Here is a 10,118-nt window from a genome sequence, read left to right as displayed (position 1 = left end):
TTTGTCTTGTTGTGCCTTGCTTATTTCACTTATCATAATGATCTCCAGTTCCATCCAGATTGTTGCAAATGACTGGATCTCATTCTTTTTTATGGCTCAAGTACTCCGTTGTGTATATATACCCCATTTTCTTTATCCATTCGTCTGTTAGTGGACACTTAGCTTACTTTCAAATGTTAGCTATTTTAAACGGTGTTGCAACAAACTTAGGAGAGCAGATAGCTCTTCAATATACTGATTTCCTTTCTTTTGGGTATATACCCAAAAGTGGGATTGCTGGATCGTATAATAGCTCAATTTTTAGCTTTTATGAGAAACCTCTAAACTGCCCTCCATAGTGGTTCTACTAATTTACATTCTCACCAAGCATCATATGAGGGTTTCATTTTCTCCACATCCTTGCCAACATATTTTATCACCTGTCTTTTGGATATAAGCCATTTTAATTGGGATGACATGCTACCTCATTGTAGTTTGGATTTGCATTTCTCTGATGATTAGTGATGTTGAGCACATTTTCATATATCTGTTTGCCATTTGTATGTCTAATAATTATTAGATTTTTAGATTTTTTTATAGAGTTGTTTGAGCTCCTTACATATTCTGGTTATTAATCACTCGTCAGATGGGTAGTTTCCAAGTATTTCATCCCAATCTGTGGGTTGTCTCTTCACTTTGTTGATTGTATCCTTTGCAGTGCAGAAGTTTTTTAACCTGACATGATCCAATTTGTTCATTTTTGCTTTGGTTACCTGTGTTTGTGGGGTATTGCTCAAGAAATTTTTGCCCAGACCGATGTCCTGGAGATTTTCCTCAATGTTTCCTTGTAGTAGTTTTATAGTTTGAGGTCTTAGATTTAAGTCATTAATTCATTTTGATTTTTTTCCTGGTAAATGGTGAGAGATGGGGCCTAGTTTTATTCTCCTGCATAAGGACATCCAGTTTTCCCAGCACCATTTATTGAAAAGACTGTCTTTTTTCCCAGTGTATGCTCTTGGCACCTTTGTAGAAAATGAGTTCACTGTAGGTGTGTAGATTTGTTCCTGTGTTCTCTATTCTGTTCCATTGGTCTATGTGTCTGTTTTTATGACAGTATCATACTGTTTCGGTGACTGTAGCTCTATAGTATAATTTGAAGTCAAATTAATGTGAATCCTTCAATTTTGTCCTTTTTGTGTAGGCTAGCTTTGTTTATTCTGGGTCTTTTGTTGTTCTGTATAAAACTTTAGGATTGTCTTTTCCGTTTCTATGAAGAATTTCATTGGTATTTTCATAAGAATTACATTGAATATGTAGATTGCTTTGGGTAGTATGAACATTTTAACAATATTAATTCTTTCAATCTATGAACATGGAATATTTTTCCATTTTTGTGTCCTCTCCAATTTCTTTCATTTGTGTTTTATAGTTTTCATTAGAGATCTTCTACTTCCTTGGTTAATTCCTATGTATTTAATTTTATGTGAGGCTATTGTGCATAGGATTACTGTTTTATTTAATTTTCACGTTGTTCACTCTTGGTATGTAGAAATGCTACTGATTTTTGTATGTTAATTTCGTATTCTACAACTTGACTGAATTCATTTATCTGTTCTAATAATTTTCTTGTGGAATCTTCCGTTTTTTCCAGATATAAGATCATATCATCGGCAAACAAGGATAATTTGACTTCTTCCACTCTAATTTGAATGCTTTTATATCTTTCTCTTGTCTGACTGCTGTAGTTAGGACTTCCAGTACTTTGTTGAGTAACCATGGTAACAGTGGTCATCCTTGTCTTGTTCCAGATTTTAGAGGAAATACTTTCAGTTTTTCTCCATTTAGTATGAACTAGCTGTGGGTTTGTCGTATGTGGCTTTTTTATGTTGAGGCATGTTGCTTCTATCCACTTTTTAAGTGACTTTGTCATGAAGGAAAGTTGGCTTTTATAAATGCTTCTTTAGCATCAATTGTAATGATGATACAGTTTTTATCCTTCATTCTGTTGATATGATGTATCACATTGACTGGGTTACATATGTTGAATCATCCTTAAATCCCAGGGATAAATCTCATTTGATTGTGATACGTGATCTTTCTAATATATTGTTGAATTTGGCTTGAAAATATTTTTTGACAATTTTTGCATTGCTATTTTTCAGAGATATTGGCCTATTTTCATTTTTTGGTATGTCTTTTTCTGGTTTTGGTATCAGGGTAATACTGGCCTCATAGAATGCATTGGAAGTATTCCCGCCTCTTCTATTAATTTGTAAAACCCTAGAGTCTAGAAACAAATCTTCTGTAGGTCTTTCTTAATGTTTATGTAACTTTGCTATTATCATCTGGAAAATGATCATGAGTAACACTAAGTCTTTATATTTAGGTAAACAAAAACAACAGAGGTTTTTAGTACCAAGAACAGGCCAGTGTATTTAATTTAGGATCAACAGCGCAACAGCAGTTGATGTGGATCAGTAGAGATCTACAAGAACTAGTAGCTTTGAGAGTTAGCAGTGAGATTCCCAGGATATCCTTTAGCTCTTCAAGGTCATTGCTGAAGGACCTCATGGCACCAATATTTAATTGGCTTCTTAAATTCAAAGTAACTTGACTCATTTTGCTTTATAATAGCTTTGAGTGTATCAGTAGTTGGAATTTTAAAGAATCGTTTTCTTATAAAAAATTTCTGAACATGAAATTTTGCCAATATTGCTACAGTTATAAAATAGTAGATGCATGCATATTTGATTTTTCGCATTTCTAACTTCAACTCTCTAAAAATAACAATATTCACACTTTCTTTCTGCTTAAATAAATCCAAAGAAAAGTTTTTCAAAACATAAGGAATGGAAACATAATAAAACCAACAAGGTTTAAAGCTATAGGACTTAGCCGAAAATACTTAACACATAATAAACACTTAATAAGTTCCTAATGAATAAAAGAATAAATTATTCAGTGAGAGTCTTTGCATAACTAAAGATTATGTAATGATAAAAGAAATATTAAACCAAATAAGACTGAAATACTATTGACAAAATGTTTAATAAATCATATATATAGAGAGAAATCTTTATGTTGGATTCTTACTTACATTTACATATTCAGATTGCTCCATTAAGGTAGGCTGTGATACTTATTTTATAAAAAGATTATACCATCATAGCTATGTAAGAGAAGCCCTCCACAGACTTAGGTATAGGGGTACAATTTGTCTTCATTCTGATGAAGGGAGAGAAGGAGAATTTTTCCCTCCATCTATTTCTAGAGAGCCTACTGCTGCATTCTGAAAAGCCAGAAAATGAAAATCAGACTAATTCTCAGTCTTTGGATTTCTTCTTTTCAGTACCGACACTCTCCCTTAGTGATCTCAGACAGTTTCAGAGTTTTAAATATCATTTAAAAAACTGAATATGCCTAAATATATTACTCCGGTCCAGACCTAACCCCTCACTTACAGAATAATTCGTCTGATTCTTATTCAGGATCATCATTTAGGTGTCTAATAAATATCACAAAATTAACATATCTGCATGTCCACTTTGAACTATTATTTCCTCAAAACCTGCACTACTTCTTTCTTTTTTAAAAAAAAATTTTTTTAGAGACAAGATCTCACTTTGTCACCCATGCTGGAATAGAGTGGCACAATCATACTTAACTGCAACTCAAACTCCTGGGTTCAAGTGATCCTCCCATTTCAGCCTCCCAAGTGTCATTCATTTTCAAATGATGGCAAGTTCATCATTTCTGTCCATGCCAAAAACATGAGTTTCATCTTCCTTCCTTACTTACTTCCTTTTCCCCTTCCTCCCTTCCTCCTTTCCTCCATCTTTCTTTCTTTCTTTCTTTTTCTTTCTTTCTTTCTTTCTTTCTTTCTTTCTTTCTTTCTTTCTTTCTTTCTTTCTTCCTTCCTTCCTTCCTTTCTTTCTTTCTTTTTCTTTCTTTCTTTCTCTCTCTCTTTCTTTCTCTCTCTCTCTCTTTCTTTCTTACTTTCTTTCTTTCTTCTTCCTTCCTTCCTTCCTTCCTTCCTTCCTTCCTTCCTTCCTTCCTTGTTCTTTCTCATCCTCTTTCTTCCTTTTAATTTTTTTTATGTGCCTTTGTCTGGTTTTTATATCAGGATAACACTGGTCTTGTAGGATGAAGTTAGAAGTATTCACTCCTCCTCTATTTTGGGGAATAGTTTTGAGTAGCACTGGTATTAGTTGCTCTTTAAGTATTTGGTAGAATTCAGCAGTAAAGCCATCAGGTCCTGGGCTTTTATTTGCTGGGTGACTCTTTATTACACATTCAATCTCATTACTTGTTATTGGTATATCTATATTTTGGGTTTCTTTCTGGTTCATTCTTGGTAGGTTGTAGGTATTTAGCAATTTGTCCATTTCTTCTTGATTTTCCAATTTGCTGGCATACAGTTGCTCATGATAGCAACTAATGATCCTCTGAATTTCTGCAGTATCTGTTGTAATCGTTTCTGATTTTATTTGGATCTTGTCTCTTTTTACTTAGCCTGACTAAAGTTTTGTTAATATTGTTTAACTTTTCAAAAAAGCAACTTTTCATTTTGTTCATCTTTTGTATTTTTTATTTGTTTCAATTTCATTTATTTCTGCTCTGATGTTTATTATTCTCTTTCTTCTACCAATTTAGGGTTTGGTTTGTTGTTGCTTTCATAGCTCTTTAAGATGCGTCATTATATTGTTTATTTGAAATTTTTCCTCTTTTTCAATGTAGGCACCTATAAACTTCCCTCTTAGTACTGCCTTTGCTGTATCACATAGGTTTTGGTATGTTTCGTTTCCATTATCATTTGTTTCAAGAAGTTTGTCAATGTCCTTCTTAATTTCTTCATTGACCCACTGGTCATTCAGGAGCACAGTGTTTAATTTTTATGTATTTATATCGTTTCCAAAATTCCTCTTGTTATTTATTTCTAATTTTATTTCTTTGTGGTCAAAGAAGGTGCTTGATATTATTTCAATGTTTTTCAGTGTTTTAAGAATTGTTTTGTGACCTAACATATGGTCTATCCTTGAGAATTAACCCCGTGATAAGGCAAAGGATGTTTATTCTGCAGCCCTTGGATGAAATAGTTTGTAAATGTACATTAGATCTATTTGATTTGTAATGCAGATTAAGTCTGATGTTTCGTGGTTGACTTTCTGTCTGGAAGATCATCCAATGCTGAAAATGGAGTCTTGAAGTCTCTAACTATTATTGTATTGAACCTGTCTTTCTCTTTAGTGCTAATAATATTTCCTTTTTATATCTGGGTTCTCCAGTGTTGGGTGCATATGTGTTTAAAGTTGTTATATCCTCTTGTGGAACTGACCACCTTTTATCATTATATAGTGATCTTTGTCTCTTCTTACGGTTTTGATCTTGAAATCTATTTTGTCTGATATAAGTATAGCAACTCCTGTCCTTCTTTGGTTTTCATTGTCATGAAATATATTCTTCAATCCCTTTATTTTCAGTCTATATGTATCTTTACAGGTAAAGAGACTGGAGTCAAAATCTCATAAGTCTTCCTGGTGGTCTATTGTTTTGCAGCTGAGCTGACATACAAGCAACTATATGCAATACCTGCCACTCTTCTCTCTGCTTTCCAAAGGCAGTGGAACCTCAACCCATAGCCACTGCCACCTTGGCTGTGAGGAGCACTGCCAGACTACTGCCTGTGTTCCTTTAAGGCCCAAGGTCTCTTAAGTCAGATTGTAGTGAATTCTGCCTGGCCTGAGACTCACCCTTCAGGGAAGTAGGCTCTCCTCTGGACCAGGACAGGTCCAGAAATGTCTTCCAAGGGTCAAATCCTGGAATAGAAAACCCCAAGAGCCTGCTTCGTGTTCTACTCCATTGTGGCTGTGTTGCTACCTAAGATGCAAGACAAAGTCCCCTTCACTTTTCCCTCTGCTTTTCTCAAGCAGAAGGAGTGTTGCTCCACAGCCACCACACCTGGTAATGGGCCGAGTCTCATCTGAAGCTAGCAAGTCTCAGAGACTCACTAAGGCCCTTGATGTAGTACCTGGGTACTGCTGCTGGTTATTCAGAGGCCAAGGGCTCTTCAGTTAGCAGATAATGAATGCTGCTGGGACTGGGTCCTTTTCTTTAAGGAAGCAAGTCCTCTCTGACCCAGGGAGTGTCTAGAAATGTCTAGGAGCTAGGGCTTGGAACGGGGACCTCATAACTCTGTGTGGTGCCCTATCCTGATGTGGCTGAGCTGATATCCAAGATGCAAGACAAGTCCTCCCCACTCTTCCCTCTTCTCTCCTCAAGCAGAAGGAAGGGGTCTCTTTTGGAGCCATGAGCTGTGCCACCATGGGTTAGGAGAGGGGTGATACCAGCACTCTTTTGGCTGCCCCAACTGGTGTCTCAGTGTATCATGTATCCCCCAGTCCACTGTCTCTGGTCCTAGTTCAGCTCTAGAGCTCACTTAAGAGTTGCCATCCTAATGGTCTAGACTTCTTTCAAGTTTATGTAGAGATTGAGAGCACTTTGGCCCTTGGTGGTCCAGGTTTGGACCACTGGTATTGGTGATTCCCCTCTGGCTAGGGCTGGTTTAAATGTTCCCTCTGTGTGTGGGCATCAGCTGAGTTTGGTCTGGCTTTCCTTTCTGCCCTAACAGGATAGCACTGAGTTCAATGAGTCATAAATTGCTGTCTTCTCCTTCTGTCAGCACCCAGAGATGCTCTCTGCACCAGGCCGCTGCTGCTCAGGGTCATGCCGGGAGATTTAGGACTGTTTTCTATCTCTTCAGTGTCTCTTTCAGTGATATGAAGTGAAAACCAGGTATATGAAAGTTCACCTGATTTTTGGTTCTTATGTAGGTGTTTTTTCTGTGTAGATAGTTGTTAACATGGTGTCCTTGTGGTGGGGGGCAACAGGTGGAGCTTTCCATTCTACCATCTTGCTCTGTCTCTCTCCTATATAGAATTCTTGCTTGGAGTTTTTGTTTTGTTTTTCTGGATTTTTATTTTCTTAATTTAAAAAAAATGCATTAAAATTCATAAATTCATGCTTTTTAGTATAAAGTTTGATGGGTTTTGACAAATGATAAAGTTATATAGCTGCCAATGAAATAAAGATTTAGAATATTTTCATCACCCCAAAAGTCTTGTGTGTCTTCTAAGTTAACCCCTTTCATCACCCCTAGTCCTTGGCAACCATTGGTCTGATTTTGTTCTTCATAGTTCTGCCATTTCTAAAGTGACTCATAAATGAGTACATACAGATTGTGATTTTTGTGTCTGACTTCACTTAGCATAACACATTTTGAGAGTCATTTACATTGTTACATGTATCAGTGGCTCAGTTACTTTTATTTCTGAATAATATTCTGTTGGATGCATGGACTATGGTTTGTCTACTCAATTACAATTGAAAGATTGCCTGGATTTTGAGTAAAATTATCACCCTCATGAAAATGACTTTCCCTTATGTGTTCCTCTCCTTGATCATTCACCAACCTTTTGTTCTGCACCCAGTTCCCTGGGATCAATCATATGCAGATATTGTTACCTTGTTGTCTCCTACTTGTTGTTCCCTACAAAAAGTAGACGTTAACCTAGGGTAAATTTTAATATCTCACCTTAGACAATTAAATCAAAACATTAAAACAAACATTTCATATTTCAATATTTGATGGTGTAATTACCACTGGCAATTATTCTACTTTATTCATTCAACCCATACTCTCTGTGTAGCTACTTATTTTCTGGAACTAACTTAAGTGCTCAGGAGAAATTGCTCAGGAAGTACCTGACATAATCCCTGCTCTTTCAGAGTTCATAGTGATGAAAAAGAAAACAAAATATCAATACTAAATAGACTAGGTGGGTTATGAAAACTTAAACTCTAGAAGTATGCTGAGGAAGTAAAGTTTGAGCAGAAATAAGACTACATTTGGGAGAGGAACATTCCAGGCAGAGAGAATAGCACACATCGCAGTATCAGGAGGGAGCATTGTATGAATGAGTTTTAGAAGTTCAGAGAGCAAAGGTGATGGAGATATCACAAGAGATTAGAGATTCAGGTAAGGGATACATTGTTTAGGGCCCATGGACCAGAGGAATTTTTTTTTTTTTTTGACAGATTTTCACTCTTGTCACTCAGGCTGGAGTGAAATGGCGAAATCTCGGCTCACTGCAACCTCCACCTCCTTGGTTCGAGCGATTCTCCTGTCTCAACCTCCTGAGTAGCTGGGATTACAGGTGCCTGACACCATGCCCAGCTAATTTTTGTATTTTAATAGAGATCAGGTTTCACTATGTTGGCCAGCCTGGTCTCAAACTCCTGACCTCAGATGATCCACCCGCCTCGGCCTCCCAAAGTGCTGGGATTATAGCCATGAGCCATCATGCCTGGCCCAAGCTAAGGAATCGTACTACTATCCTGGAAGCATTTGGAAATCATTGGTTAGTTTTATGTAGAAGAGTCTGGTTAATCAGACTGAAGTTACAAAAACTGGTTCTACCTTGATGCAGTTGGAAATACTTTTTTGTTGCACTCCAGGCTGAAGTGGAGGAAGCCAGAGAGGATAGAAGTAGACTAGACTCATACAAATAGGTATTCGTGAAGGTATTGCAATCGTTCAAGCAAAAGATAAAGATAATTTGAACTAAAGTACAGGTAGGGTGGGATAGAGAGAAATGAATTGACACAACAACTATTTCAGAAGCAAGAGAACAGGACATTGAATCACGCTGGATTTAGTGCTGTTGGAGGTGGGTAGATGGAGAAAGAGGCATGAAGAATGATACCTGGGTTTCTGACTTTTGTGGATGGTTTGCGCTTGGTATAATTTACAGAGCTAGAAGTTTCTGGGGAAAATTATTGAGTTCAGTTTCAGACCTGTTAAGTTTGAGAAGTTTGAAACACAAGGAGATTCAAGCATGCAGTTAGCTTTGTGAGTGTGAAATACAAAAGAGTGTTTTACTAAAGCTACTGACAGGACCCTGTGGTTCATCCTCATAGGTAGGGATTGAAGATGTGGCCAATGATTAGACTGGCAAAGGCAGAGATTCAGAGGAAAACAGGGAAAGTCTAGGATTAAGAATTGAAAATTGCAACATTAAATGGACAGGAAGGTGAAAATGAACAAGCAAGGGAGATACAAAAAGAACAGTCAGACATATAGACACAAAACAGGGTTGTGTAAGATTACGGAAAGTTGGAGAAGAGAATGCTTGAGGAAGAAGAGAATAGCCAACATAGCATAATCTCCCAAGAGGTTCCTTGTGGACTTTGGTGAGAGCAGTGCTCAGGAGATAATGGGAACAGAAGCGCTACAGAGTGGTTTGAAGAGCAAGTAGAAGCTAAAAAATATGGAGACCGAGTATACACAACCTTACGAAAATCATTGCTGTGAAGGGGCAGTGTCTGTGGTGAAAGATAGAGAGAAAGAAAAGGTGGCAGCCAAGGACAAGCAGGGTCCAGAGAAGACTTTCTTTCCTTCAGTTGTGAAGTTATAAACATGGCTAAAAACCCAAAGGATGGAATCCATCAAAATAGCACAGAAAAAGCTGGAAGTAATGAGCTCCAGAAAATAAGTGGTAAAATTTGCTTTATATGGTTACAGATTGAGAGAGAGAGAGAGAGAGAGAGGGAGAGAGAGAGAGAGAGAGCACTCCTTATGCTCAACAAGACAGAAAGGAATTTAATATGGGTTGGAGTTATGTTTACTGTCAAGGAAGATAAAAAAAGTTGTCACCTCTGTTTCCTCTGTAAGGTAGAAAGTGAAGCCAAAACACTGAAAAGTTTTGCAGGGGAGAGGGTTGAAGCTTTGAGATGAGTAGAAAAGACAGAAAGTGGTCACTGTAGAGAGAGATAATGAGTTAATCGAGAATGGCCATAGGCTTCACATATATTGATCCCTGATCAGATTTCACTCAAATCATCCTAAGATACATTAAATGCTTACTCTTATAATTTTTCCACATTATCTAATTATTAAGTGAAACAGGTGAAATCTCTACATACAATCCCCACTCCCAAACTGCTTCTCTTACAGATATTCACACTAAGCAAGCGTATCTAGAAACGTGTGACTTTCCTGTTTTGCCTTTTCTTTTTGTGTTTCGATGAGGAGGATGTTTTAGTTTTCCTTTGGGTACTTCATTTTCTCTAGAATTACTGTG

Source organism: Macaca nemestrina, chromosome 10 (genome assembly GCF_043159975.1).
Source record: "Macaca nemestrina isolate mMacNem1 chromosome 10, mMacNem.hap1, whole genome shotgun sequence".
NCBI classification, from domain to species: domain Eukaryota; kingdom Metazoa; phylum Chordata; class Mammalia; order Primates; family Cercopithecidae; genus Macaca; species Macaca nemestrina.
This window is presented reverse-complemented; position numbering follows the sequence as displayed.